Genomic DNA, 27,071 nt, shown 5'->3' on the forward strand with positions numbered 1-27,071 from the left:
TCACAAGGCCTATGCAACACTATATGTGTTACACAGAATGAAGTACTTGCCTACTCCTTTATGTACATTATGTAATTCAAATACCTATATGCACATGTTCTTTGACTGTCCACTTATCAGTACATTTTGGAATAAGGTGTTTCTTATGGTCTCAGAACTTTGCAAAAGGTTTATTCCTAAACATCCCAATATTTGTTTGCTGAATGATGATTCTGATCTTAATTTGAACATTTACCAACGTAGAATGCTTCACACCGCACTAACTGCAGCCAAGAAGGTAATTTTTAAAATTTGGTTTGAACCCACATTCCTAGCTGACAAAATGTGACTTATTGAACTAAAAAATATTGCGCTGTTAGAGGGTTCAACAGCAAGAATTAACAGAGCTAAACCTAGAACAATTAAGGCATTGTCAGAATTTATTGAGAAACTTTCTTATATAATAACTAGATAGACTAAAATATAGAGAAAGATAAATGGTTGGTATTTCAGGTGTGTATAAATGTGGCTTGTCACCCCCAGAGTGTTTTTTTTTTTTTTTATGCAAACCTTGGCTTGTATATAGTTATTGTAAGCCATGTATGCTGGCTTTGTTCTAGAATATATAAACAGTCCAAAAAACAAAACAATAAAATAAAAATGACATTACAAAAAGCAACTATGAAAAGTCCCAGTAAAGTAATGCGGTTTCCAAACAGATTTAACGTGATGTCCTTGTCACAATAATGAAGCCACTTTGAGCGATGCTGACGTGCCCTTTCATAACAGGGCTCTAGAAACACAGCAGCTCTGGAAATCAGGCCGAGTGTGGATAGACGAACAGCTGGGTGTATCACTGCACGCTGCTCATCATTACAGCAAGTGTTTCTGCTTCTCAGACTGTTAATGTGTTAAAGCACTTTCTCGCCGCCAGTCTCCGCCCACAAAGCGCTCGTGTGAGATCTTTAACAAGATCAAGTGTGCGAGACACCGATTACAGATCAGCGAGTGTCAGTTGTTCACATTCAGGCTGGACGAGGCCGCGTGGAGACAGATGGCCCTAATTCTGAAATGCTCCATACTGTGCTTAATAAAGTATTTTTAAACAGGCGTTTAGCAAGTTCACCCTGAACAGATGGTGTACTAAATTGACACAATTAATTTTGAAGAGCGAGGGTGAGAGGGAGTGTTGCTATGGTTTCAGCGGAGGACTATTTTTCCCCTGTATGGACGTGCTGGTCTACGGTATAACAATTTTCAGTGTGGATTTGCAGCACGTTCATGCTTACTAGCTGAATGACAATAATTATGTGTGTCTGTAACCTCTTGCATATCTATACATTAACTGTAGTAGTGTCATATCCAAACTCCACAGTACTATGCTAACACGTGCTGCAGAATGAACAAATTGTACAGATTCGTGTTTTACTATTTGTTATAATATCTATGAGTCGATGTTGTCACCATTGTCAGGTTCTGAAAGCACATAAAGTTTACCAGAAACACATTTAACTGATTGTTTTATTTTACTATAAAATGCAACATACAGTGAAATGTAGAGTAATTCTGATCCTAACTTGCACTCAATAAGAGTTAATTACTAACCATAAGTACATATAATGTCTATACTAAAACTGTAACAACTGTAACACCACCATCACCCCGGCTAAAGCAACTTTTTGACTTTCCTACACAAACGACAGACCAAAACTCATTCATTTCCAATGGTGAGCAGTACAGGAGCTGAGTAAAGTTCTGACTGTATGTATATGCAAAACGTTTTGGACTTCAGACATGTTGAAACTTCAGACATGTTGAAATATTCAAATATTGGCAGCTAGACTACAAAAGTATTAGCGCGAGACAATTACCAATATTTATGCACTGAAATGTTATACTATGTTTTTCCTTCAAATGTATTGGCCATCATTTGTTTTGTGTGGAAATATTCGTACAGTTATTATTCATTAATTTTACCATCGTAAATAAGCAGAGGGTAAATGCTGCTTTATGACCAGTTAAAAAGTTCTGTGTGATTGCCACTAGGGGACGTGGTAATTGTACACGAATTGGAGATGTGAATTGGAGAAAGGTGGCTAAGAAAGTAAAGCCCAAATGCCCTGTCAAAGGGACACTATGAAAACACTATAATCCAACAATGCCATGCAACATGGCCATTTATATAATCATTTGTTGTATTATGAAAGAAAAATATCTAGTCTGCATTAAGGTATGTTTACACAACAACTTTATATTAAAAATGGAAAAGTTTTTTCTTTGCATTTTTAAAGATTTTTACATACAAATGACAACATTGTCAAAATGATCCCTGTTTACACAGATCAGCAAAATTGTCTAACAGTACTTTATATTCATGCCAGGCCAGTAGTTAGCGATGTCTCTTTGTAAAGAAACATTATGCGCCTGTGCATTCCTATAGACTAAACGCGTAACATGTCACCATTTTAGACATTAAATGGAATTTCCTATCATGATTATAGTGACCAAAAATGTCATGGTCATTACACGGAGGGAAGATGAAAAGCAAATGCCATCGACACGTTTCTGAATACAGACGGTTTTCTCTTATGCATTCATAGAATTAATTAATTCATACATTCTTTCATAGAATTTCTTTCAGTACTCTGTCTTCCGTCATGTTTTCACACAAAAACAAACCTACACTGTTGTGCCTGCGTGAGACTTTTACTAACTTTGCTTTACTCTTGAGCAATATTTACCTCAAGTTTTTCAAAATGTGATAATCAAATACGGGTTTAATAATGCTTAAAATATGAAATCGTATTTCTGTCGGCACTTTTGTGGTTTATCATCAAACTGGTCATAGGCCTATTTCTACACAGTTTTCACAAATTTACGTTTTGTAGTTTATACTGAGACAATAGCAGTATCATTTTCAAAAACTTGCACTTTGAAACCTATTTTTTTTTAAAGTTTGTGTATTCAGGCAGCCAAACTGCAATTGTTGTGTAAATGAATGACCAAAGCACATACATTTTTCCTGTTTAGTTGAAAACAGTGTTGTGTAAACACCCCTTTAGTTTCACATTAATATGATGAATATATAATTTTATTGTGAGGTGTTGCTGTAAGATCCTCCTGATGTAGTATGGTGTGTGCGTGTGAATAATTATATGCCTGCTGTAGGAATGTGCGGCTGGGTTCTACAGGCTCTCTGTTCATGCCGGTGGAGCCACGTCCAGAGCGGGATTTGGCATATGTGTCCGGTGCCAGTGCAGTGGACACAGTGACTCTTGTGATCCTGAAACAGCCGTCTGCCAGGTACGTACACCCTTAAAGAAAGCGTTTGTGAGCAGCATTACTCTGAGTGGATCATGTCCTTCCTGATTGGATTGGTTTACGTGAGTGTCGCCCATTGGTGAAGAGCTGAAGTAGCATTGCATTCAGAATATCTCAGCAATGGTATCAATGAGCCACCGCAGATGCCAGTTATCCAGTATTCAGTTTTCAACTAAATGGTGCTGGAGCCAGTTTTCAGCCAGGGCGTCTTTGAACCGCTCTCAGAACTGGCTTGCATTTCCAGGCCAAGTAATGACAAAAGAGCTGCCCAGAACCTGCATTTCTGCTATGGAAATCTAGATTGGGCCAGACTGGATCCAGCACAGCATTAGTGCAAAAGAGGTACAAGTGAAGCACATTAGAATAATCAGGTCCGTTGAGTCCATTAGTCAAGTGCTAAATGGACATGCAGTCAAACTCTTCTCCAAACAGCTTTTCCAGAGTTGTGCATCAAACAGTCGACCCTCTGCCTTCAATTGCATGCATGCTAATAGCAATATCATTTGCATTTTATGGGTTTTTGCAAATTGAAAATGGTAAACGAGTGTGTAGGGGGGTAATTTGAGTAATTGAGGTACACAGGAAGTTAATGAAAGTTTCAGAGCGACACGGACCAGTAAAGCGCAACTTCAGCAGTCTGATTACACTCCACTCTGAAAGCTGCCGCTCCTCTGTGCCTCTTTCTCTCTGTTTTTCCTCTCATTCTTGGTGTGTGACTTGGGCAACTTCAGAAATGCAAATCTCTTAAATGGGCCCAGCTTTCTGTTCATAATGTTGCATTTTAACAAGATTAAGAGAGAGCTTTATGTGTTCATTGAAAAACTGCGTTTGTATCGATTCTATATGTAATGAAAGTAAGCTGTTTTCTTGTCGCAGCATTACACATCTGTTGTCTTACCAATGTGATTACATGCTGAAACTCGGGCTGTCAATCAAGCAACAATTTAAATTTAAACCAGATGAATCGCAATTAATTGCGTATATCAATATTTGCTGTCCCAAAATGAAAATGACTCACAGATATTATCATGCATTATTTTGATGGAAAAATGAAGCACAGGCATGAAAAACCCAGTGTCATGTTATGTGTAATTAAACTTAAAAAGTGAGTATCAAACCCTTCATTCTGCTGCATTCTATTGCGCTCCATCTGTAAAATTTCTGTAAGATTGTGAGCTCTGCATTCATTCTGTGTCGTCTGCTCTCAGTAAATGTGTTTTCACTGACTGCAGACTGAAGAAAAAAAAAAAATGAAATTCCCTATTATGGATTTGTTTCAAAACTGTTTTACAGAGAGTTGTATAAATCAATCTTAGAGCTTTAGCATGGAGCAGTTTTAGGGCTGGATGATATGATGATATAAAACAATGATACAAGTGTACATACTTAGATTTAGCTGTATTTATAGTGTTGTCTAGCACAGGTATCAGTGCAGCAGTGACAATTAAAATATTTTAATATTGGCTGGTTTTGTTCAAAGCAAGGGTAAGTGATTCCCCAAAATTAGTAATAAAAACAAGATCGGATGTCACAGATGAAAAGTCATAAGGGATGGTTTTAAGGGATTGAAACAATTCTCAGAAAAATAAATAAAAATACAATCTGTTGTGTTAAGTGAAAACTAGATGCTTATCAAAGAGTCTGATGTGAGTTTAACATTTTGCAACATCTTTAATTAGGAGTCATTTAAGCGTTAAGAAATATAGGATATGGCTTTCATTGAATTAGTTGTATCTCTACTATAGTAGAATTACTATAACATGATGATATTACTTACTGTGAGCTGTTAGAAAGTCAACACATAATTATTTAATTGTGCAGTAAACACAATTGTGTTTAGTACTATTTTTAAATTAAATTAAATTAATCATGCTAAATGCATCAAATTGGCAGCTGTAGTTATAACAGTATTATTACATGTTATAAAGCGTTATGTGTGTTTATGCTGTTTTGTTCTACTAGAATTGTCAGCATAACACAGTCGGCGATAAGTGTGAGCGATGTGCTGCAGGGTTTTACGGTGTAGTGCGCGGCTTTCCAGACGACTGCAAACCCTGTGCTTGTCCACTCCTCAACCTGCAGAACACGTATGTGACACACACATACACACACACACACTCTGTCACACACACACACACTCTGTCACACACACGTTTGTTTTTGTGAAAAGTGGGGACATCCCATAGGCGTAATTGATTTTATACTGAACAAACTCTATGTGCTATTGCCCTACACCAACCCTACACCTAAACTTAGCTCTCACAGGAGACTGTGCATTTCTACTTTCCCCAAAAAAACTCACTCTGTATGATTTATAAGCGAAAACATAAGCGTTTTGAAAAGTGGGGACATGGGGCAAAGCGCGCACACACACACACACACACACACTCTGACACACACACACACACACATGCACACATGTTGGGTTTTCAAGTTTTATGAGTTCATTAGGCATAATGATAATTGTACTGTACAAACCATATTTTCTATTGCCCTACACCTACCCCATTTGTGACCTGTGCTGGCAAAATGAGTCGAAATGAGCACATTTCTAATTTGTTTAGTAATTCTATTTGTTTCCACATTCTCCATTAAAATACCTTCAAAATTATTTATGACTTGTTGGAATCGAACTGAGCTACAACGATTTGAAGGTGATAGAGTCAGCAGAATTGATTTTGATAAAAATTGAGTTAAAGTTTTCTGAAGATTCCAAAGTCAAGTCAAGTCAAGTCACCTTTATTTGTATAGCGCTTTTAACAATACAGATTGTGTCAAAGCACTTAACATCTCTTAATCATTAGAAATTAAGTGTCCCCAACTGAGCAAGCCAGAGGAGACAGCGGCAAGGAACCAAAACTCCCTCTGTGACAGAATGGAGAAAAAAAACCTTGGGAGAACCCAGGATCAGTCGGGTGGCCAGTTCTCCTCTGACCAGGAGATAATTGTTTATTTATTCAATCAACTTTTATTCAAGACACAGAGGTCCATAGAGACAACACAGTACAAATATATACATAAATATAAAACAATACAAAACATTTAAGAATGATGCAAATGAGGCATCATTTAAAACATATACAGGCTTCGGGTCCAATGTTTCCAAAAGCAAGATGTGTACCTTGTGTCACTCTTAGAAACATCAGCTATGGACATAATAATCATATTCTTAGACCCTGTCAGTCTGCACATGAATCCATACATAAAATGTCTTAAGACAGCGTTAAAAGTGGGCACATTATTAGACACAAACATTTCACTGGCACTACTCCACCTAGGAATTTTAAGCACAATTCTCAAAGCATCATTATAAGCCACTTTAAGTTTTTTCATTTTCGACTCACTAAAATTACACCACAGGTGGGCAGTATATTATTGTTTACTTATTGTTTTAATTAAAATGTTAAATGTATAAATGTATTTATTTCTATTTTATATTGTTGCAATTTCTAACAATAATAGTATTATGTAGTTAGGTATTTTATTATATTTTAGTTATTTTCTTTTATTTTTAGTTTTCAAGTATTATTCAAGTTTTAATGTATTCAATTGTAGTATTCAAGTTTTAATGTATTTATAGTTTTTTTACAATCACTATGACATTTTTTCCAATACTTCTTACAATTTTCCTAAACTCTTAACGCACCAACACACCTACAACACACAATTGACAAAACAGTTAATTTCATGCTCAAAATCACACATTGCAAACTAAACTCCAACTCTAATTTTCAAATTACAATAATACACTAACACAATACAGTACATCTACCAAAACACTGCAAACATGTCTCAAAATCAAATTATTATTCCAAAACACTAACATATGTTCTCTTCCAACAGGAACATTAAGTCAATCACAGCACAATATCATAAAAACACTAACATCAAATGGAATTACAGAAACTGCATTATTTTAGGTGTCAGGTCTGACCTTATACAATAGACAGTATATTGCATTGATCATATATTGTGTTTTACACTACAGTTTCTTTTTCTTTTTGGGTTTAGTAAATGCATGTATTTTGTCTTATTGCTGCAGAAATTCAAAACAAAATTTGAATGACCCATCTCAGCGTAGATTTATAGAATGAACAGTTTATGGGGGAATAAGACACTGAGACAGAATTGCTGCAGTAAAGGCTTTATTTGCAACAGGACATCAGTTCTCATCCACATCACACCTGATATCTTTTCTGGCAAGGCATCTTGGGAAGAGTCTTTTGGTATGCCTTATCCACCCCTGCAGTGTTCAGCTGTGATGTCTTGGTATGCAGCATCTATTGCATCCTGGAGGGACATTTGGCCCTGTGGATGATGGTCAAAAACCTTCCATCTCCAGACTCAGAAAAACAAATGGGGTTGAGGAAAGGGGAGTAAGGGGCAAGAAAAAGAGTCACCATTCTCGATTGTGAGTCAAACCAGGCTCTGACTGCACTGGGAATAGTGGAATGCCACATTGTTCCATGTGATCACATATATTGGCAAGTGGTCTGGTATCCCACCCGTCCCCTTTCTCTGGCACCAGTCTTTGGTGCAGATTTTCTAAAATCTTACATTTATGCAGGAGTGCACTTTTCCATACAAGATCAGCCCAAAGAGATCCTCTTTTACTGTATATCATATAGTCATGCGATTGAAAGAACCCCGACACCTGAGTGTGTTTCCTAGATGGAATCAGCTGTAATTTACATTTACATTTAGCAGACGCTTTTATCCAAAGCGATTTACAAATGTGGACAATAGAAGCAATCAAAACCAACAAAAGAGCAACAATATGTAAGCGCTATGAGAAGTCTCGCTAACGCAGTACACATAGCAAGGTTTTTTTTTTATATATATATATAAAAGAAAACAAGTAGAATAGAAAAAGCTAGTATAACTAGTTTTGTTTTAGAAAAATAGGATACAATTTTTTTTTTTTTTAGAGAACAAGTAGATAGAATAGAAAAAAGAAAGCTAGTGTTAGAGGGTCAGATAGATAAAAAGAAGACAGATAGATCAAATAGAGTTAGAATAGAGAGTGCTAGAGTTAGAGGGTCAAATAAAGATGGAAGAGATGTGTTTTTAGCCGTTTCTTGAAGATGGTTAAAGATTCAGCTACTGGGATTGAGTTGGTCTGGTCATTCCACCAGATGGGAACAATTAATGAAAAAGTCTGTGAAAGTGATTTTGTGCCTCTTTGGGATGAACAATAAAGCGACGTTCACTTGCAGAACGCAAGCTTCTTGAGGCATATAAGTCTGAAGTACTGAATTTAGATAAAGGGGTGTAGAGCCAGAGGTGGTTCTGTAGGCAAACATTAATCCTTGAATTTTATGCGAGCAGCTATTGGTAGGTCTACGTGGAAGTGGGAAGACCGGGGACTGAGGCAGAGCCGGCAGAGCAGGACACCCAGGCAGAACCGGTGAAGCAGGAAGCCAGGACGAAGAAGGAAACCAGGGCGGAACCGGAGATCAGGACGGAACAGGAGCCCACCAGAGTGGGGCAGACGGAACCGGACCCCACCAGAGCAGAGCAGACGGAGCAGGAGACCACCACGGCGGAGCAAAAGACCACCAGAGCCAGAAAGCCAACCACCACAACGGGGCAGAAGACCTCCACAGTGGAGCAGATAGAGCGGGAGCCCACCAGTATGGAGCAGACCGGCCAGAAGACCTCCACGGCGGAGCAGACAGAGCAGGAGCCCACCAGTGCGGAGCAGGCGGAACTGAAGACCACCAAATGACGGACAAATGAGACCTAGGGAACACTGAGACACACAAGAAAGACAGAGCATTTGTGGCCCGAAGGGCCAAGGCAGGGAACACAAAAAGTTAATCAGAAGTTTCTCTGGTGACCACTGAACGGGCAGACAGATCAGTGACTGACGTTAGACAGTTCATAATTAAATGCATTGGTAGAAATGGGACAGACAGATAGTTCAGAAGTCAGATCATTGAGTGACACGGGATGAATAGGCTGTTCATTAGTGACCTCCTTGGCAATGACAGGGTTAACAGGATAAACATGTAGTGCATCTATGGTTTCTGGACTCACAACTGGACTAATGGGGCAGATAACAGGTCTCTTATTAGGAACTGGACAAACAGGTGGTTCAACATTAGTCTCATTAGGGGAATTGGGACAGACAGACAATTCAACAACTGATTCATAGGTTGATCCTGGGCAGACTGACAGTTCATGATCGGACAGATTGACAGAAACGGGCAGGACAGAGAGTTCAAAATCAGCATCAGACAGATCACAATCAGCCTTCAAGGCTGATTCAAAACAGGACGAGAGTTCGGAGATGGCCTCCTTAGCCGTAACAGGACAGGGCGTGAGTTCACAGGTGGCCTCCATAGCCGTGACAGGGCAGGACGAGGATTCACAGACGGCCTCCTTAGCTGTGACAAGGCAGGACGAGGATTCACAGAGGGCCTCCATAGCCGTGACAGGGCAGGACGAGGATTCACAGATGGCCTCCATAGCCGTGACAGGGCAGGACGAGGATTCACAGACAGCCTCCATAGCCGTGACAGGGCAGGACGAGGATTGATAGGTGTATACCACTGATACCTCTGGATGTTCTGCGGCAGTTGCCGCCACCTCTGGAGGTTCTACAGTGGTAAACTCCAGACACAGGGAGAGTTCAGTAACGGTCTCTTTGATCGCAACACGACAGACTGAGAGTAAATTGCTGGGCGCCACCACCATACAAGGAGCTGAAGTGAGCACCACCGCTTCAGAGGTGGTGGCACATGCTGAAGAACCTCCTGAAGAAGCTGCAGCGATTTCCATCACGTTGGAGAGCACAGCAGCGAGTGACACTACCCCAAGAGGTTCTGCAGCATCAGTAAGACTCTGGCTGATCAGCTGTGACGTGAAGAAACTCTGGATGATGAGCTGAGATGTGGAGAGACTGTGGATGATGAGCTGAGACATGGCTTGACTCGTGATGATCAGCTGAGACTTTACCCGTGACGATCAACGGTGACTTGACTTAGCTCATGACGATCAATGGTGACTAGGCTTGACTCTTGAACATCAACTGACTTGAATTGACTCATGACTGGCAGCAATGACATGATGGGGTGTTGTTGTGGCCGCCATTTTGTGAACGGGCTCCACTGTCACCGCCATTTTGTGAGTGCGCTCTGGTGCAGCCACCATTTCAGTCATAGATGCAGTGTCGCGATCCTCATCCACGACACCCACAGTGAACAAAGAGCCAGCACACATCAAAGCATAGCATAATCCTTTAAACTACAATTAAACGTCCCCTCATGTAAACATGACTTTATGGGCTCACTTGTTCCAAAACGGAAAATGTCCTTTAATACGACCTCATCAAAAGGTACCCTATAAGATAACTCACAAAATTGAGTGACGTACTCCTCAATGGATGAACTCCCTTGTCGTAGGTCAAGCAGCTGGTCGAATGGGTCCATACCTGGCCGCTGGATCCTTGTGTGTCTGAGTATTCTATAACGTGGCGAACGAGACTTGAGGCAAGCGGATACAATTGCAAGCTTCTATTAATAAACAGTCAAATCACAGGCAGGGTCAAACAACAGCAAATGGATATGGCACAGGCAAAATACAAGAGTAATCCTAGGGCAAGCGTGGGTCTTTACCGGCGAACAATATCCAACAGGGCAAGGCAGAGAGATAATCCAGGTACTCAAGCAATAGTCCATAGGAGGTGCAACCAGAGTCTGAACGGCAAGGCAAAGGCTTAACACGAGCAAGAATCAAAACACGAGAAAACACACAAGGCAAGGCAAGGCAAGGCTATGACAACTACGTGGGCTCTGTAGAGTCATGGCAATGGTAAAAAACTGTAAGTCAAGGTCTTCACTGGGGATATGTGCTGGGGCTCATCCAGGTGTCCCGGCCTCTGCAGACGATCAGGGAGACACCATCTCCCAGCGCTGATCCACCATCTGATCCGGACACGGACTGAGAAACAGAATGAGAAAGAAACAGACAAATATTAGCATAGATGCCATTCTTCTGACGATGTAACGAGTACATCGTGTGTTATGGGGAGTGTTCCTGGTTCCGGTTGATCTAATTAATGCAGCCTAACAATCCTTTAATGGATTTGAATAATAGGAGCGTATTAGTGTGTTATGTGTAAGCCAGGTTAAAGAAATGTGTCTTTAATCTAGATTTAAACTGGCAGAGTGTGTCTGCCTCCCGAACAGTGTTAGGTAGATTGTTCCAGAGTTTGGGTGCTAAATAGGAAAAGGATCTGTCGCCTGCAGTTGATTTTGATATTCTAGGTATTATCAAATTTTGAGAACGCAGCGGACATGGAGGACTATAATGTGATAAGAGCTCGCTCAGGTACTGAGGAGCTAAGCCATTCAGGGCTTTATAAGTAGTTAACAAGATTTAAAAATCTATACGATGTTTGATAGGGAGTCAGTGCAGTGTTGACAGAACCGGGCTAATATGGTCACACTTCCTGGTTCTAGGAAGAACTCTAGCTGCTGCATTTTGGACCAGCTGTAGTTTGTTGATCAAGCGTGCAGAACAACCACCCAATAAAGCATTACAATAGTCTAACCATGAGGTCATAATTAGCATTTCTGCATTTGACGTTGAGAACATAGGTCGCAATTTAGATATGTTTTTGAGATGGAAAAACACAGTTTTACAGATGCTAGAAACATAGCTTTCAAATGAAAGATTGCTATCAAACAGCACACCTAGGTTCCTAACTGATGAAGAATAAATGACGGAGCAGCCGTCAAGTGTTAGATAGTGTTCTAGGTTATTACATGTGGGGATTTTAGGTCCGATAATTAGCACCTCTCTTTTTTTCAGAATTTAGCAGTAAGAAGTTACTCGTCATCCAGTTTTTTATATCGACTATGCATTCCGTTAGTTTCTCAATTTGGTGTTTCACCGGGCCGCGAAAAAATATAGAGCTGAGTATCATCAGCATAACAGTGAAAGCTAACACCATGTCTCCTGATAATATCTCCCAAGGGTAACATGTAAAGCGTGAAAAGTAACGGCCCTAGTACTGAGCCTTGCGGTACCTCTTCATTCACTGCTACGAATTGATGGCGGTCAGATAAGTACGATTTGAACCATGCTAAGGCACTTCCACTAATGCCAACAAAGTGTTCTAGTCTATTCAAAAGAATGTTGTGGTCGATAGTGTCGAACGCAGCGCTAAGATCCAGTAGCACTAATAGAGAGATACAACCACGATCAGATGATAGAAGCAGGTCATTTGTAACTCTAATGAGAGCAGTCTCAGTACTATGATACGGTCTAAATCCTGACTGGAATTCCTGACAGATACCATATAATTGTGAGGATACTACCTTTTCTAGTATCTTTAACAGAAAAGGGAGATTTGATATCGGTCTGTAATTAACTGGAACTTTGGGGTCAAGTTGTGTTTTTTTTAATGAGAGGTTTAATTACAGCCAATTTGAAGGTTTTGGGGACATATCCTAATGACAATGATGAATTAATAATAGCCAAAAGAGGATCTATGACTTCTGGAAGCAGCTCTTTTAGTAGTTTAGATGGAATAGGGTCTAACATACATGTTGTTGGTTTAGATGATTTAACAAGCTTATACAATTCTTCCTCTGCTATAGTAGAGAATGAGTGGAACAATGTGTGGCTTGTTCCTCGGGGGATATATAGTGCACTATCTGATGCGATAATGTAGCTGACGGCTGCATGATTACAATTTTTTTCTCTGATAGTATCGATCTTGGAAGTAAAGTAGTTCATAAAGTCATTATTACTGTGCTTGGGGAATGCCAACACCTGTTGATGCATTATTTTTCGTTAATTTAGTGACTGTATTGAATAAATACCAGGGGTTATGTTTGTTTTCTTCTAGAAGAGATGAAAAGTAATCAGCTCTAGCAGTTTTTAATGCTTTTCTGTAGGATAGGGTATTTTCCCGCCAAGCTATATGAAATACCTCTAGTTTTGTTTTCCTCCAGCTGCGCTCCATTTTCCGGGCTGCTCTCTTTAGGGTGCAAGTGTGCTCATTATACCACAGAGTCAGACTGTTTTCTTTGATCTTCCTTAAGCGTAAAGGAGCAACTGTAGTTGTCCACTGTAGAGTCCATAGTTTCTGTTACATCATCAAGATTTTCTGCACTGTTGTATATGCTGAGGAATTGAGATAAATCAGGAAGATTACTTACAAAGCAGTCTTTTGTGGTAGAAGTGATGGTTCTACCATACTTGTAACAAGGAGTAGAATTGACAGTTTTAGCTATATGGAGTTTACACAAGACTAGATAATGATCTGAGATATCATCGCTTTGCTCCAGAATTTCAACACCACTAACATCAATTCCATGTGACAGTATTAACTCTAGAGTATGATTTCGACAATGAGTAGGTCCTGAAATGTGTTGTCTAACCCCAATAGAGTTCAGAATGTCTATGAATGCTGATCCTAATGCATCTTTTTCATTATCGACATGGATATTAAAATCGCCAACAATTAAGACTTTATCTGCAGCCAGTACTAACTCAGATAGAAAATCAGCAAATTCTTTATTAAAGTCTGTATGGTGCCCTCGTGGCCTGTATACAGTAGCCAGTACAAACATCACAGGGGATTTATCACTAACACGTGTTTCTCTAGATAATGTAATACGCAGCACCATAGCTTCAAACGAGTTATACTTAAAGCCTGCCCTCTGAGAAATACAGAGAATATTGCTATAAATTGTAGCAACACCTCCCCCTTTACCTTTTGGACATGGCTCATTTTTATAGCAGTAATCTTGGTGGGTGGACTCGTTTAAAGTAATGTATTCATCTGGTTTTAGCCATGTTTCTGTCAAACAGAGCAAATCTAGGTTATGATCTTTGATCAATTCAGTAAGCCAAGTTTTATCAATTGTTTCTCTGTATTGTAAACATTTTTTATTTGTTGAACATCAATTAGAATTTTACTCTTAATTTGGTTTGGACGTTTTCTGTATTTTCTAGTTCGGGGAACAGACACAGTCTCTATAGTGTGATATCTAGGTGAAGGAGTCTCTGTGCTGAGAATTAACTGACTTCTGTGACGTGAGGTGGCTAGCAGACGGTCGGTTCAGCCAGTCTGTCTGCTTCCTGACCTGGGCCCCAGTTAGTCAAGTACGTACTCTAAGACTATGTGCCATATTTCTAGAGAGAAGAGCGGCAACACCCCAGGAGAGATGAACACCATCTCTTTACAGCAGGTCAGGTCTGCCCCAAAAACTTGTCCAATTGTCCATAAAACCTGTGTTATTCTGTGGGCACCACTTAGACATCCAGCCATTGAGTGACATCAGTCTGCTATGAATCTCGTCACCCCGGTAAGCAGGAAGGGGACCAGAGCATATTACAGTGTCTGACATCTTACTTGCAAGTTCACACACCTCTTTAACATTATTTTTAGTGATCTCCGACTGGCGAAGTCGAACATCATTAGCGCCGACGTGAATAACAATCTTACTGAATTTCCATTTAGCATTAGCCTGCACTTTTAAATTTGCCAAGATGTCAGGTGCTCTGGCTCCCGGTAAACAATGGACTATGGTGGCTCTTGTCTCTATTTTCACGTTCTGTACAATAGAATTGCCAATTACTAGAGCACTTTCATCAGGTTTCTCAGTGGGTGCGTCACTGTGTGGGGAGAACCTGTTTGATGTTTTGATCGGAACGGAAGAGCGGTGTTTTGACCCGTGACTATGCGCCTCACAGTCACCAGTTGCCCTGCTGCACGAGCTCTACCGGAACCGAACAATGTACAGGACTCGCTGAGCTAGTCGCATCCAAAGCAGTATGTACAGCCCTCACATTCTTACTGTCCTCAACTAAAGTTTGGATGCGTGTCTTTAGTTCTAAAATCTTCTCTGTCAGCCTAACTATATCCTTGCATTTATCACGTGAATCCCTCATCGCCGACAGAGAGAGATAAACTATACATGTGACATAAAGTGCAAATAACAAGAGAAGGAGAAGCCATTACTCACTGTGATAGAGGAATGATTTACTTACCACTGTTGTTTGATGAACTTGTGAGTTCAAATGGAGCGAGAGAGAGAGATGAAAAGGAGCGAGAAAAAAGAAAACAATAATAGGCACGAATAGAAACGCGAATGAACAGCTAACGAATGCTAACGCATGGCACACGCTTTTAGATTAAAAGCGAACGATCAAATTAGTCCAATTAGTTTGATAGATAATATTAGAAATATGGAGGGAATTAAGCTACATTTTATTACTTTAAACAACAGAGAGTGATAGTAAAATTCAGCAGAAAATGAAGCTACATGGAGCTATAATCGCAAACCTCTCAGCAGAACGGCAGACAGGAGCAATCGAGCAGACAGGAGTAAAATCCAACACTAGGGTCATGTGTTCGAACTATCTGACACTATCTGGATAATCCAAGGCTACCCAGAGAAAAGACATCACCAAGCAATATTGCATATGTAGGGGTTTATTACATTTTATAATATTAATATTAATTAGGGCTGTATACCTTGGAGAACCTGGCGATACGATACATACCTCGATACACAGGTCACGATTCGATACGTACCTCGATACAGAGCTGTCTCGATACGATTTGATACAATGTGACACGATTCGATACGATTCAATAAAAATACATGGGCCAGAGCCAATTAGTTAATGCTGAACACATTTACTCAACAAACAGAACTCTGCATTTTTCTTCAATTTAATGAAAACAAAAGTGCATTATAACAAAGTGCATTTTGCTTAAATATTTGCAACTTTAAGTGCTCTGATTAATTGTACACAAATTGTATTAATCTGGAAATTACCACAAGTCAACATTTAACTTTCCAAGGGTACAGTCTGAGCTCACACAAGCACAAAATCTTCTTATTATTCTTAACTTCTTATTAAATCTTCTTATAATTCTTTTTGTGACACCATGTACTGCCATAACATATTTCACTATGAAATCACTTAAAGGTGCCATAGAATGCATTGATACAGTATTTTAAATTGTTCTCTGATATCTACACAGAAGGTATGTGGCTTAAGTAAGGGCAAAAAATCTCCAGAAACGATTTTACATGTCCATTTACAACCCTAGGATTTCTCCCTAGAATGAAACGGTCTGTTATTGGCTTATTTGGCAGGGTCATGAATAATAATGAGCTCTGCTCTGATTGGCTGTTTCACAGTACGGCTCATCAGCAAGAAGGAAGCACAGGGAGGAAAATATATATTTAAATACTTTCTCTCGCAGTTATATCGTCGGGTAATTATACTGTATATAAAACGAGGGCATCAGGGAGCCGTTATTAATATGCGAGGCATTGAAACTGCTTTTGAACGATCCATCGATCGCGTTATAGTTTCACTTTCAAGAGACGCGATCACACAAACTATGTTTACATTATGGAGCAACAGTACTTACCACACATTTCACAAGATCAGATGCTTGTCAGTGGTGCTCAGGATCTGTAAGTCATTCGCCATCATCCTCATCTCTCCTTACTGAGAGTGAAATCTTATGTACTGTAACAGGCTACCGCTAGCAAGGAGCTAACCATGTCCCTTTAGTGGCTCGCGTTATTTGCTTTCTGTGCCTTTCTGAATACAGACACCAACCCATCCCTGCACTTCACACCCCCTGCACGGCCTGGAACATAACATTTATTTTGTTATTTTCGCTGTTGTCCGCGCTTGTTTATTTACAATACCTGCAGAGCTTCTGATGGTTCGGCCGGCTTAGAACAAGGGCGGGTTTATGCAAATGTTGGGGGCGTAGTGATCCCGACTGTTGCGTCACAGTCGGTGTTATGTTCTGATTCGCCTGTTTTTCAGTGGTCTTTTTTAATCACGAGATTTACATATGAAGGAGAAAACTATGGTGTTTGAGGCTCACTGTATGTCATTTCCATGTACAGAACTGTTATTATTTAAATATGCCAGGGTAAAGACAGTTTTTCATTCTATGGCACCTTTAAATGCTACATCTTGCTTTAACATTTTCCATTAGTTTTTTTGAAACTCGCGGGCGCCGCTGCGCCCCCTAATGGCTGGGCGGAGTATCGATACTAAGGGCTAGAATATCGATACTGTATCTTTTTTTATTATATCGGTATGTATCTAAGAATCGATATTTTGAGCACACCCCTAATATTAATATAGTTTAATTTAGCTCAAAGGGAATCATTTATGATTTTATAGGGATTTGAACAGAATCAGTGTTACGGCGATTCACTGAACGAGCCGTATGACAAACTCTGTACTGGATATTAAAATCCAAAATATAGTGAAAACACTATTAAATAGCACAGTAACGAAATCGACAGATTAAGGCATTAACTTGTGAGCAGAAAACACAAGATACTTCTCTTTTAAAATATAAATCAGATTTTATTTATATAAACCTAAGACATAAACTAATCTAACACATGAACACAAGCATTCACACATTCACACGTTGCAGAAAGAGAGAAAGTGAGGAAAGGATGAGTTTAAGAGAATGGAAATGTGAAATCCCAAGTTTACAGCAATATGTTCAATTGCATAGACCTGAACAACCATCAATCACTTATTTAACCCTCGCTTTGAGTTTCTCAATGAGGCTAAAATTTATATTAAATACACCAATTAGAACCTGTTAGAATCTGGAGGCGTGTTGCTTGCTTTGCCTGTGTAACGGGGGTTGTGTCGTCGTTGCAGACAGGGGGTTCCCCGAAGTGTCTGATTGGCTGGAAGTTCAGTAGTCTTTGAAGTGACGTCTTTGGGCGTTGGCTTGCTGGACGTTTGAAGAAGTGCAGTCGAAGCTGGACTTTGTATCAAACTTACATTAATACACGAAACTCCACGGAAAGAAAAAAAAACTAACGTAAAATAATAAAATAAAATGATGTAACGAGACTAAGTTGTTTTCCTTCTCATTATGGCACATGAGGCCAGAGCACGCGGTGAGAGGGACAAGGGTACGAGAGTCAGAGAGAAGAGTAAGAGTGATGTAACAGAGAGAGAGAATTTTACGATGTCCTGAGGTTTTAAACTCAGCTTCTGGACCGTCCCATCTGGACGTCTTGACCAATTAGATACTGTTCTTGCTTAGCTAGGGTGTGTTCTTCACATCATAAATCAGCTTGTTATCAGTCACATGGTCCGAATTTTACAGGCTTTGGCAAAGTATACCTTTTTGAACATGATTTCATAATAAGACTATGATGCATTTGACAAAGAATTGATTGGAAGAAACATTCACAGCATGAATTTTCGAGCTCATACATACTAAATATGCAATATTTATCTTTAAGACTCGAGCTATTCAATAATGATTAAAAAGACATACATATTATTTGATTAAAACATGATATGTGGGTACAACATAAAATTGTCCTTTATGGATGATTTTATGTGCATATGGAGAAGAAAGTTTTTGTATAGTTCTAAGGAGAACGAATGCATGTTCTTTAGAGAAGGAATGTTGGTTTGGACGGTCTTTTATGTGTGGAGACACGCCCGAAAGAGTCTGTAGCTAATGATTTTCTATCACAGGTTTACGTGTGAACATCAGTCTTGATTACTTGCAACAAATTTGACAGTCTCCTTCTTGAATTGGAATTATCAATAAGTGTTCGTTTGTTTCAGTGTTGCAAGTTGTTTGGTGAAAGAGGCTTGCTAAGTTAGGAGTTGCTTGCTTCCAACTAGATTTATGACGTCCTGTTCCTTAAGGCCTCTCTGCATTCCAGCTCCTCAGGTTTCAGTGTTCTGATGCATCTTAAAATTGTCTGATTCAGTCTCTGATATCCTACACATATTTTCCCCCGATTATTTTCTTAATAATAATTACTAAATTATTAATCACAATATAGCTCATTTTCATTTTATCTTTGTTATTAAAAATAAGAACAAAGATGCAGCAAGTGATTCCGTCTTTTTTTAAATGTTTGATTAACATTGAGACAGATCTAAATTAAGAATTGTAATGCATGGATCTAATCAGAGCCGCTGCTGTCCAAATGGGTGCCCTAAGCAGGATTGTTGTGCCCCCTCCCTCAAATATTATGGAAGTAAAAAAGAAAAACTACTATAGGGGTCAAAATAGAACTTTAATAAAATATAAAAGTAAATAAATAAATAAATTGTAATTAAATTGTATTATTTACAAACTACAATTGTAGCTCTAGACAGTTACCTATGGCAGTAATACAATTAGTTGTCTGATTGATTTTATGGTCTCAAGCATTCAGAAATCACGCAAAAAAAAATGAAGCAGTTTTACTACAAAAACCATAGTTAATTTTTGTAAGGGTTGTGATGTCCATGTTTTTTGTTCAAGAAATTATAGAGGCTGTGTCACCTGTAGCAAAAAGTGTAACAGCAGCAATGACCAGGCCTTTGACTCCCTTTGCAGGCATTTGTAATAACATGTAATGTTGAAAAAAATTTATCGTTTGTAATGTTTGTAATGGTATTAGTCATTTATTTGTGATTAATTTGTGATGGTATTAGAATTTTCTGTGATGATGGTTCTTTTGTTTTTTTTCAGCAGGGTTGCCTCATTGTTTTTGCCTCAGTCATTTTAAAGGCTGTTGTTGGTTTAGGTTTGTTTTTATATGCACACAAAATATTATCTTAATACGTCTTTGTATATTATTATTTGAAGTAACAAAACCATCGTTAATTTGCGGTTGCATGTCTACAAGAACCATGATTTATTTAGGTATTTATTTGTGTTAAAACCATGCACATCTTATGCACACACTTTGCAAATGTCAGTCAGCGCGATCGTTTTGTTTTCATCGGCATTGGGTTTGAAAATGACATTTCACTGGTTTGGACTCATGTCATGGAGAATTCGATATGAGTATGAATGCTGCGCTTTGCAACAGTAGACCTACAACTTGTGGTGAGAAGCAGCAGTCGTCCAGAAGCGAGCAGAGAAAAATTTACTCCTCTCAGAAAACATGCAAATAAAGATCATTCTTGATGTTTAATTACTATTTGGAGCATTGGGATCGCTAGAAGAGGGCTTAATTAACTCATTTTTGTGAAAACCTCAAATTCAACCAAAACTGACATTTTTCACTTCTTTTGCCTGTAGCTCAAAATTACACCATGCACATTCAGACTAATTTTGCCAGCAGGAGTCACATTTTTAGATTTTCAAAAGCCTTCATTTTGTTTGATTTATAAGCTTGTTTCCTCAGGGGGACCAAAACCACAAGGACAAGGATACATAACATAGGGTTTACCAGAACCACACACACACACACAAGCAGACACACACAAACACACTTTAGCTGTGGTAAGTCTAACTTTTGCAGTGTTTTTCTCTCAGCTTTAGTCCCACCTGTCAGACGGAGGGTTTTAATGATTTCCGCTGCACCGCCTGTCCTGAAGGCTACGAGGGAAAACACTGTGAAAGGTGAAAACATATTTCTAAATGATGTAAAACAAGTCATTACTTGCATGGCCGAATCTGTCAATAAAGTGTTGAATATGAGCGAGCGTTTCCCACTGTCCTGCTGTGTTGAATGCGAGTCAAATCTTAGTAATTTTTACCAGAGGCCTGATAATGTGCTTGCGCTCTGTGCAGGTGCGCTCCTGATTTCCACGGTAACCCGAGTGTGTTGGGCGGCCGGTGTGAGGAGTGTAAGTGCGACGCTTACGGTGCATTTCACTCCGTGTGTGACCCACGCTCTGGACAGTGCCGGTGCCGTCCAGGAGCCAGCGGCCTGAAGTGTGACCAGTGCATGGAGAGGCATGTGTGTGGCCCTCAGGCCATCGTGTGTACGTATGACAGCTGCGCTAACACAAAACATGAGCAAAACATGAGCCACTCATTGACCCTGAGCCTTCTCTGCTACCGTCCCTTTAAGACTTCTGTGATGTAGAATGAATATGATTAACTAAGTTAAGTCGATCTGATTTATTCCTCTGTGTCTTTGTTTCTTCTGCCATAAACATCCACTAATAACAGAGAAGAGATGCAGCCAAAACAAACAACATTTTAATTAGACATGCTTAGATTTTCCCCTCACAAAATTACTGTTTACTTTTCATATAATTGTTGACTGATCATTTTCTCAGCTTGGAGCGATCAGATTGCATTGCTGCACTAGACACCTGCTCCTCAGCACACGGTTTGAAATTATGTCTTTTAGCAGTTATGTGTTTTATGATAATTGTATTAGTTGACTGGACAGATTATGCACGTGTTTTTCTGTTTTGTGTGACATGTGTTTCTTCATAACCCAGCATCAAATGTATCAGGATGTCTTTTTGACCAACGTGACTACATTAGTATAGTAATTATTATTCTGTAAAATAAGAAAATAAATAATAATAATAATAATTTATTTTATGTATTTAAAATAATTACTGTACAATATAATTAACTGTACAAAATGTTGTTGCAATAGTAATATATTCTTATGTTGATTTATTTTGGGGTTTTTTATCATTTAATAATTTTTCTGTGTGCACATTTGTGAGAGATGATATTGATGATTATTATTATTGATACTCTATTATTAATTATCGACACAGATTTTTAAAATTTGTTTATTTATTTCACAGTACAATAGTATTTCAATAAAATCTGTATTGCTCTGCTTAATTTTTATAATATGATTTGATATTAGAGATGATGACCCCTCCACAGACCGTGGGCAGGATGGCCACTCATGACCGCTCCCCAACCGGTGAAGGTTGCGTCCGTAGCTAGCGTACGCGGTGACACGGAGCTCCCAACACCAGGCCCAGGGACAAAAACCAAGGTTGTCTCCACATTTCCAAGGCTCGTAGGCACCGCCACGTGACTTTGATCATGCGAAGCGGGTTTCCCCTCAGGGAGAACCCCTTGGTCTTGCGCCACCACTGTAGGGCTCTCATGTACAGCAGGCCAATAGGTAACACGCTGGACACAGCCGCCATCAGACCCAGCAGTCTCTGAAACTGCTTGACAGTGAGTGACTGGGAGTATGCGTCTTTTAGATCGATCACGACAAACCAGTCCTCGGACCTGATTTGAGACGCGACCTGCCTGAGCGTGAGCATCTTGAACTTCAGTCTGCTGACTGAGCGGTTCAGATGCCGCAGATCTAAAACGGGACGCAACCCTCCATCCTTCTTTGGAACTATGAAGTACCGGCTGTAGAACCCGGACTCTCTCGCGAGGAGGAACCACCTCGATGGCCTCCTTCCTTAAGAGAGTATGTACCTCCTTTTCCATTACCAGAGCCTGCTCGGGGCCCACTAACGTGGATATTACCCCATTGAACTGAGGCGGACAAGAACCAAACTGGATTCTGTAGCCCCTTTCTACAGTGCGCAGGACCCATCTAGACACATTTGGCAGTAGCTTCCACGCTGCGAAATAGTCTACTAAGGGAACCAGTCCCTAGAGACTGGTCTCTGGTGTAGTCAGAGCGGCTAGTTCGGTACCCTGAAGCAGCGCACCGGCAGGGAATGACCTAACCAGCTGCTCTAGAGACCCCCGAACGAAAGGGTGGCGAGCATCTCGGCTCTGCTACGGTACCGGGCGGAAGAGACTGAGACGTGTGCTCGCTGGAGACCGCTGCGCCCTGAAGCACCGTAGGTGGCAGGGTTGGCAGAACGATCTCCTGAGGGCTTTTAAGAGTCAAGGTTGTCTCCACATGTCTAAGGCACGTAGGCATCGCCGCGTGACCTTGATCATGCGAAGCGGGTTTCCCCTCGGGGAGAACCCCTTGGTCTTGAGTCACCACTGTAGGGTCTCATGTACAGCAGGCCAATAGGTATCACGTTGGACGCAGCTGCCACCAGACCCATGCTCTCGCCCAGCAGCCCCGTGAGCTAGAGAGCGGTGAGGGAGAAACCCTCGCCCTCATCCAACTCCTTGAGCAGGTCAGCCTGACATGCCCGCAACACCACCATGGCGTGCAGACATAAGCCAACCCGACCTGCTGCCGCGTACCCCTTGCTTTCAGAGATGACGCAGCGTCAAGGGACAGATAGCTAGCAAGCGTCTGTTCCACACGCGGCATCGCTCTGCGACCGCGCTCACTCGTCCCCATCACATTACAGTAGAAATCAAAAGAGGGGACGAAGAGGCGGGCCGAATTGTTTTCCCTACGACCTCAACACCTCAGTGTGGAGGTCGGGGAAAAAAAGGCAGGCTCGGATGTGGAGGCGAGTCTGAAACCGCAGAAAACGCTAGAAAACCCTCTCTGCGGTTCGACAAGCCACTCCACAAACTCATATTGGGGTGACAGAGTGGGTGCAACATGCTCGACGCTTCCCATGTCAACCTCCTCGGAGGAAGACACGAGAAACGCCGACGCCGCTGCCCGAGGGGAAGTAACCGCGAGGCGGCCTTCCGAACTCGAGGAGCGGTCATGGGATCTGACAGGTGAGGATGGAGATAGAGGCTCGCTCGTCTCCGATCCCTCCATCAGATCCCGCCGCGAACCCCACGAGCGCCGCCTCCGCTCCGCCTCAGCGGAAGCAGGGCAGCGCCGCGGGGAACGCCAACACACACAAGCTGTGTGTATCCCCCGCAAACACAAAAAAACTTTTGCAGGGAGGAACACACAGCTCGTATTGCGCTTCTCCCATATTCCAAGCCTTAAACTGGCTCTTCTTAGACATAGCTAAGACAGACAACAGTAAATAAGACTGACAGAAACACAGAGGGCTAGCTGAATGACAGAAAGCTGATGCCGGTTTCACCGCACGTGCTTTTATACCAGCTGGTCATTACGTCACCTCGCCCGTGACGTCCCTCCCATCCATTGGACAGATTTCATTGGTATTCAGAGCCGGTTACGCTGTAGGCGTTCCCCAAAGCATCTCCTGACGCAGCTCGAGTTCCTGAAGAGGAAACTTTGTTTAATATGGAGGCACCACCCTGCTGTAAAGATTGAAAAGGCTTTCATGAACTCTTCAGTGCAGCACTTTTCCTCCCAGGTCTTTCCGCACATTACTCGTTCTGTCTTTTGCGTGAAAAGGCGTCTTCACAGAAAGTCTTAAAAGCTCAATTTTTTCAAGAGGTTAAATTGAGCGGCGTTTTGCGTCCGGGGCGAAAGCCACGCGCCTGTCGGTGTCTTTTCTTCCTCCTGCTATCGCTCGTGGCATGTCAAACACTCATAATAGGCTGCCAGGAGCTGTTTCACACTCTCTGTTAAATTTCACGCTTGAGAAGTCCTGCTCCCCTGAGCTTCCACCTCGCTCACATTTAATCTAGAGAGAGAGAACTGCTTTCCCTCTGAGCAAATGATGGAGGGATGCTGGATGAGTGCTGTTGTGATAGCAGAGGAAGAGAGACAAAAGAGGCCAGTAACATTCGTTAACAGCATTCTTGCCCCAGGACCTGTCCATCCTTGGCCGTTAACATGGTTGTCCTTTCAGACAGTGTGTGCCCTCTCTCTCTCACACACACATAATCACAAGCACTCATCCTGCACATATGCCTGATCAAATATGACTGCTCTACAAGTAAGTGCACTCCTTTTTAATTTGCACTTGAGTAAACGTACAAATGGACTACTAGTGTAACTCAAGTGTGTAATTCGTTCGTGACTAATGTCTCAAAACACGGCTGCAAGAATGGCCCTGTCCCAAATAGCACACTTCATGTGTACTTGTGTCTTACAATGACCACCGTGTGTGCGTGTCCGTTAAGTCCACAAGACCATAGGGTTTCCCATTTGTCATTTTAGCGTTCAGAAGCGTTTGAGTTATGCACCCTCGATCCACACTTCTGCCGAGCCCGCAGCAGACTAATACCTGACAGTCAAAGCAGCATTACGTCACAAAAGTCTGGACTCAGAGGAAGACCGTGAGGGTTTAGGGTGTCATTTGGGACAGGGCCAATAATGACTTTCCCTTCTGTCAATCAATCAGATAGCCCCGCCCCAAACTCCCTCCATTGGTTGAGTGAGTGTCATTGTGCCGTCTGGCCATGATGCTCAAACTAACAGATCCATGAACTAGTATTTTCATATCACTGAGATACATTGATTTTATGTAGTTTTTAAAATGATTGTTATTATTTTCTATATAAACGTTTGTTTTTTTAATTATAATTTTAGTCATTTTGTTAAGTTTTGTCATTTTTATTAGTCATTTTTTAATTAGTTAAGGTTTATTAGCAGTTTTTTTAAGTATGTTTATATAGTGTTTTATTTTTTTTTATAACGGAAATGACAAATGTTGCTTTGGCAACTTGCTGAAATAAAATGTTTAAGTGTTTTATATTTTATTTCAGCTAACATTTCAAACAACATATAATTTTTTTATGGTTTAGTATTAGTTAACTCTTTCCCTGCCAGTGTTTTTGAAAAATAGTTGCCAGTCACCGCCAGCGTTTTTGCTGATTTTCACAAAAATTTCATGGCCCCCAGAATATTTTGTTGTATAAATATCTGAACATGCAATACATCAAAATAAAGATCAGACCCTCTACTTAAAAAAAAAAAAGATGTATTCTAGCTTCAAGCATTGTTTTTTTATCAACACTTGAATGTTGGTAGATTTCATAAAAAAAACGCTACATTTTGAGCAAAAAGCTGAGAGAATCGCATTTTTATCAAATACTACATCTGGATCATATTCAGTAATATTATGAAAGCAAAGATAGATACAGTAGATGGCTTCCATCAGTATTCCAAAGCTAGCTTCAAGCATTGTTTTTTTATCAACACTTGAATGTTGGTAGATTTCATTAAAAAAACGCTACATTTTGAGCAAAAAGCTGAGAGAATCGCATTTTTATCAAATACTACATCTGGATCATATTCAGTAATATTATGAAAGCAAAGATAGATACAGTAGATGGCTTCCATCAGTATTCCAAAGCTAGCTTCAAGCATTGTTTTTTTATCAACACTTGAATGTTGGTAGATTTCATTAAAAAAACGCTACATTTTGAGCAAAAAGCTGAGAGAATCGCATTTTTATCAAATACTACATCTGGATCATATTCAGTAATATTATGAAAGCAAAGATAGATACAGTAGATGGCTTCCATCAGTATTCCAAAGCTTGCATAGGCCTTTACCACTTTCTGGATTGATATTTCACTCTTTAACGTTAGGCAGTTTTCATTTACATGCAGTTCGTGTTGATGATCGCATTATTTTTCATATGCATATACTTACATATGAGATCGCTCGTTTCTGCGTCTTCCTGGTCTGTGTTTTTGATCGGCACATTCAGGAGATGCTAATAGCGCCCCCTAGTAATAACAGTGAAAACACAGAAAATTCCATGTTTGGCCGGGAAAGAGTTAATAACCCTGATGAAAAGAACTGGCTCTGGGCTTTTTGTTTTGTTGTTTTGTTTTGTTCTGTTATTTCAATAATCAGATGTAACTAATATTCATTTTGCCCTGAAATATTGCAGAACAGCGTCTAGATAGTGGAGTAAAAGTAAAATTTTGTCAAGATGAAAATACTCTGATACTCTGAGTTAAAAATACTTTGTTTCTGTCCACTAATGTTCACATGTACTGTTTACTGTCTGCCCTGAGGCTGGTGCCTGACTTTTGACCATTGCCTTCCCTCATGAACACTTGACAATAAACGTGGAACACACAAAACTATTTATACACTTATTTATCTAACACACATACTTAGTTTACACTTCGAATTTGCACATAATATACCTGTGCATACGAAATTGTCTATTGTTATACACCTGTACATACAATTGTCAATTTGTATACTGTTATTCACTATTTACTTGTTCTATTTTTATTATTTTATTATCTGTGTTTTTGTTCTGTCACTGTCATTCTGTTGCACTGCGGAAGCTTCTGTCAA

At 40.3% G+C, this 27,071-nt stretch overlaps 1 pseudogene across 1 annotated transcript in view; it reads left to right on the top strand.

The window, feature by feature from the left end:
- The window catches only part of LOC306879929 (laminin subunit alpha-2-like), a 225,482-nt pseudogene that overhangs the window by 135,373 nt on the left and 63,038 nt on the right, over positions 1–27,071 (top strand). The window contains exons 27-30 of the transcript in view: positions 3,148–3,282; positions 5,263–5,387; positions 20,606–20,692; positions 20,864–20,919. The product of the transcript in view is annotated as a laminin subunit alpha-2-like (transcript). The remainder of the gene's footprint in view (positions 1–3,147; positions 3,283–5,262; positions 5,388–20,605; positions 20,693–20,863; positions 20,920–27,071) is intronic.

This window comes from Barbus barbus (genome assembly GCF_936440315.1).
Source record: "Barbus barbus genome assembly, chromosome: 14".
In the NCBI taxonomy this organism is placed as follows: Eukaryota; Metazoa; Chordata; class Actinopteri; order Cypriniformes; family Cyprinidae; genus Barbus; species Barbus barbus.